The sequence below is a fragment of the Bidens hawaiensis genome, unplaced genomic scaffold (assembly GCF_021521415.1).
Source record: "Bidens hawaiensis isolate Kalapana, Puna unplaced genomic scaffold, B.hawaiensis_p1.1 tig00085831_1, whole genome shotgun sequence".
NCBI classification, from domain to species: Eukaryota; Viridiplantae; Streptophyta; class Magnoliopsida; order Asterales; family Asteraceae; genus Bidens; species Bidens hawaiensis.
The window spans coordinates 22,694-26,734 of record NW_027504175.1 but is presented as its reverse complement, the minus strand read 5'-3'; the positions used below and the strand labels follow the sequence as shown (position 1 = coordinate 26,734).

The window sequence follows — 4,041 nt, the reverse complement described above, 5'->3', positions numbered from 1 at the left end:
CTACCTTTATTTCTAGCTGTTGGGGTTCTTTTGGCTCAAGTTCTTCGATTTTTGAGCTTGACCGTTTATGATATTGCAAATATGTACCATAGTTTTTTAATGTGTAGTTTGTGGCTGTGGGCGTGATCGTGTTTGGCGTGTGGATTAGCATTCATCATGATGGTTGTAGAAAATCACTCACTCTTCCGTTTTGGGTTCTTGGTGCTCTCATATTCGTGATGTAGATAGTATCAACTGTTTTCTTCATTTTATTGATATAATTTCCTATTGAGAAACAGTTTGACTTTTAGCCCAATATACAAATTTTCATTATTCAGCAATATCTATAAGTACCTCTTTTTGTTATTGTGGTTTGTGTTCCGAGTTTCAGATCAATCATCGGGTTTTTAGGGGCGCTAAAGAACAACTCTATCTTGTTATGGATGGTATGGTCATGTTTGGTGGTTCTTTTGGGAATATTAATTTTCTTTTGTTTTTACAGTTTTTATTGTCACGTGATACTAAAAGTTTATATATCTTGCAGTATTTGATCATACTGTGCTTGATTTTGTTAGGAATCCTTGTTTTTTACTGTATTGGGCGTAAGTATATTATGCATTTTCAGAGATTGAGGAAAAAAAAATTTAGATGTTATCTAGATTTGTAGCATACAGTATACACTAAATCATTCATTTTCTCATGTTCTGTTGCAGTTTTATTATAACCAACAATGCCCTCCGGTCATAATGTTGCGGGGTTGAGGTGAGATCTAAGGTGCTATTTATTCCGCCGTTGTAGTTAGTTCTTTAACGACTTTAAAATTCATTGTCTTGGTTTGTTGTCAGATTCAAGGAGTATCATCTTCAAGGATTACAATAAATGGTTTCTAAAAGAAGTAAGCATCCCATTTCAAGTTTAGTTCCCAGCATGAAATCTTGAAAATTTACCTACTAAATAAACTTGTTTCTCAATTTCATAATTCGGGTTCACAGTTGAATAGCACTCATAATTGGAAGCACCTTCAAAGTTGTCTTGTTAAAGCTGATGAGTTGTAATAACCTATCGAAAAAATACAAGGTCGGTTAATTTCACCCTCCCCTTTCGGTTCTAAGTTAATTGATTCATTTAAAGATTGTGACTAATAACATGTTTTATGCAGACTCTCAAACAATACAAATCAGCAAAACTGACACCGATTGAAGCCGGTTGTTGCAGACCACCGTCTCAGTAGGGTTTCTAAAATCTTTTTCGTTTATTTTGGTCTCATCCACCTGCTACTCGTTACATATAAAACATGATATAAATTCAAACTCAAATTTAATGTTTTAGGTGCGGTTATCCTGCTGTGAATGCCTCTTACTATGACTTGAGCTTCCAGTCCACTTAGTCCCGTTAAGGACTGCAAACTTTACAAGAACTCAAAAGCAGTAAAATGCTACAACTTGTGACTCCTGCAAGTAAGCTTTTTTTCTCCATTATTATTTGCAGTCTATGATTTTGATATTGTATCGGCTTTACAGGGCTGCAGTAGCAGAGTACATGAAAACCGAATGGCACGTGGTTGCAATCTTTAATGTGGTTTTGTTCGTTGTCTTGGTAAGATCCTTTATCATAAAGCGTCGAACTTTCAGTGAGACTTGAAAAAGGTTTTTAACGTTGGTGTTTTACAGTCTATAATCTACTTCGTGGGATGCTGCGCTAGACGGAATGCTGCAAGTAGCCGTTCAAAATTTAAAACAGACTCAAATTCTATAGTTTTCTAGTTAGGTGTGTGATTACTATAAATCTGATCTGGAAATAAGAACAATGTTAAAATATGACATATTCATGGATTTGGTTGGTTTTGACATTTACTTCAAATCAATCTTTTTCTTATAGTTTTTAAATAGGTCAGTCTTAATGGGTCAAGCGCGGTTGGGGCAACTCCGGAACACATCGACTATTTTCTGTCAATCTTCGTTAAAATCAAAACTTCATTCATAAAATATCCATGTAAATCAAATTTTAATACAAACTTATGCAAATTACAAATGCTTAAAGAAAACAACTCTAATGCTTAGCACGCGAATAATGATTGTCATTCGTGTTCCTCTTTCCATTGAAAACCGCAAGTGCTTTTCTTACCGGGGTTGCAAAGGAGCCCTCTTGTCGCCTTGCCGGTATGATGAGTAAAATATATCATTTGCAGCAAACGAACACGAACCTGTGCAGCTCACAAATTTGCATTCCAGCCTGACGCAACTGACCGTAAGCCCAGTTGCAGAATAACATTTTGCATTGCATAATCGCCAGTAACACACGCAACACGAGATTCAGAAGTTGATCTCAACATCCGACTTTGCTCACTACTATCATCATCCACATAAGATGATGCATTCAAATCATAACTATTTATACATAACATGGCAGGTGAGATGACTAGCAAACTAGAGTTGTGCTTGAAACTGAAAAAAAAAAAATGATTTAAAATTGAAAAAACCAAACCGATAAGAAGCAAACCAAAATAAAAAACCGACAGTTTGGGTTTCATGTTTTTGTAAAAACCGATTTTTTCGATTCGGTTTTGGTATGTAATTGAAACCGAAAAAAACCAAAGGGAACTTATAAATTTTCAAATTTTATTTTGAAACTTAAGTAATTTATAATAACTTAATATATAGTTTTAACCCAAATGTATAATAATCAAATAAATTTAAACCATTAACTAACAAAACAGTTTTAGAGTTTAGACTTCAGTTAACTATTTTTGGCAAAAAACCGTTTTTTTGACCCAAATTTTCGAACCCAAATAACAAAACTTAAACCGAGCCAAAGCCAACTAAAAACCGAAACCAAACAGCTTTATAAAAACTCAAAAATTGAAAATTTCAGTTTGTGGTTCTGTATTAGCTCAGAACCAACCTGACGCAACCCATGCACACCCACTAGGGATGAGCGTTTTCGGTATGGGTACTAGATTGGTACCGGTATTCGGTCTACCGATTTGGTACCGTCGGTACTGAATCGGTACCAAGTTTTGTGAGTTTTCGGTATCGATACGGTACCTAGCGTATTTCCCGAATTTTTCACGAAATACCGGTACCGTACCCGTACCGAACCGAGCATTTCGGTACCGGTACCAACAATTTCCGAATTTCGGGATCGGTACCTGTACCATCCCAATCTCATCCCTACACCCTACTAAAAACTAGGAGTGTGCACGAAACCAAAAAAACCAATCCGAAACCCAAAAAATAAAAATAAAAATAAAAAATGCCCAAAACAAGACTGGCGGTTTCAATTGTTGATTTTGTAAAAACAGAAGTTACGATTCGGTTTTAATTTTGCATGCAAGAAGAGACTTATTGAATTTCAAGTTCTTTTTCTACTTTAAGTAATTTATAAGAATATAATACATATGTAACTCGAATATTTATGCCCGAATTCACTATTTTGAGCTAAAAATCATTTTTTCAGCACAAATATTTCAAGCTCAAACTGAACCAAAGTTTCTATTTTGTGGTTCGGTTCTTAGCCTAAAACCGACCAAAACTAAACTATTGCACCACGGCGACAGCAATGCCCTCATCAGATTTTTGAGGCTGTGGGGATTGTTGTCTGACGATGTTGCTCCAGTTTGCCGTTGGGTGTTACTTGTTGGCTGTCTCCATGGGTTTTGGTTGTGAGTTAGATACTGAATACTGATTAATTAACATGCCACTTTCATCCTTAAACTATTTGAATGTTTGTTTATTTGACACTAATCAACAAGACATTTAACAACTTATTTTAGACCCTAGACGACCTGAACCCGACAAAAAAAAAAGTATAAAATAAAAAGGTTTAGTTTGCTGACATGACCTTTTTTTCTTAAACAACTTAAGCCAAACAAGACCCGTGTAACGGGTCAACGTGAACATGACTTGTTTAAAAGTGACTTGACTTGTTAACATGTTTAAAAATGTCAAAGAAGTTAGTATTTTTTATTTTATTGATGAGAAGTGTTACATTTTAAAATTGCATACTTTGGTTTTTAATTTTTTCATGTAACTATGTAACTTTAAAAGTAAAAGTAATTTTCTT

At 34.8% G+C, this 4,041-nt stretch overlaps 1 pseudogene; it reads left to right on the top strand.

The window, feature by feature from the left end:
- The first annotated feature begins 107 nt into the window (after positions 1-107).
- Positions 108-1,742, top strand: LOC143607725 (tetraspanin-10-like; annotated as a pseudogene).
- The last annotated feature ends 2,299 nt before the right edge of the window (positions 1,743-4,041 follow it).